Source organism: Chenopodium album, chromosome 13, assembly GCF_948465745.1.
Source record: "Chenopodium album chromosome 13, dcCheAlbu1.1, whole genome shotgun sequence".
NCBI lineage: Eukaryota > Viridiplantae > Streptophyta > Magnoliopsida > Caryophyllales > Amaranthaceae > Chenopodium > Chenopodium album.
This window is the reverse complement of record NC_137846.1, coordinates 41,323,060-41,323,670: the sequence shown is the minus strand read 5'-3', so window position 1 is coordinate 41,323,670 and position 611 is coordinate 41,323,060.

Genomic DNA, 611 nt, shown 5'->3' with positions numbered 1-611 from the left:
GGAGCAACTTAAAACTCCTCGGCCGATCAGTGTTGAAGAAATCATCCGCATTGAGCAAAATGCTGAAGACAGGCTTAAGGCATACTTCTTTGATGCCTTCAACTTGATGGTAGACGAAGGTGAAGCCGCCTATTACGAGGAACGCTTCAAGAAGCGGCTTCAGTACGTCTGCCTTAAAGAAGAGGCAAGGAAGGCCGACATGCCTCCTCCAGAACTAGTAGTTACTTCCCCCGAGTCCGGAGAGGACAGGGATGAGGAGGAGGAGGAGGTGGACAACAAGGCTGCCCCGGCCAAGGACGCCAAGACAGCGGAGGAGCCTGCCACAGATAACACGGCTAAGTAGAGCTCAGGTCCTCCAGCAGCCGTCTGCTCAGCTTTCCTTTTCTTTTCAGCTTACTGTGTACTTAGCTTATTTTGTACTTCTCTTTTTTTGTTCTTCTTTTGAGGCCGCCTGTTCGAGCGGTTTTGTAAACATTTCGGCCGCCTTTGTGCGGTCTTATTAATGAAAATTTTGTCCGCCTTTTGAGCGGCTTTTACTTCTGTTTCATACTTAGCAGTTTTTTGCAAATTTTTCTGCTTTTTGCAAGTTTTCCGTACGTCTCAATATTATG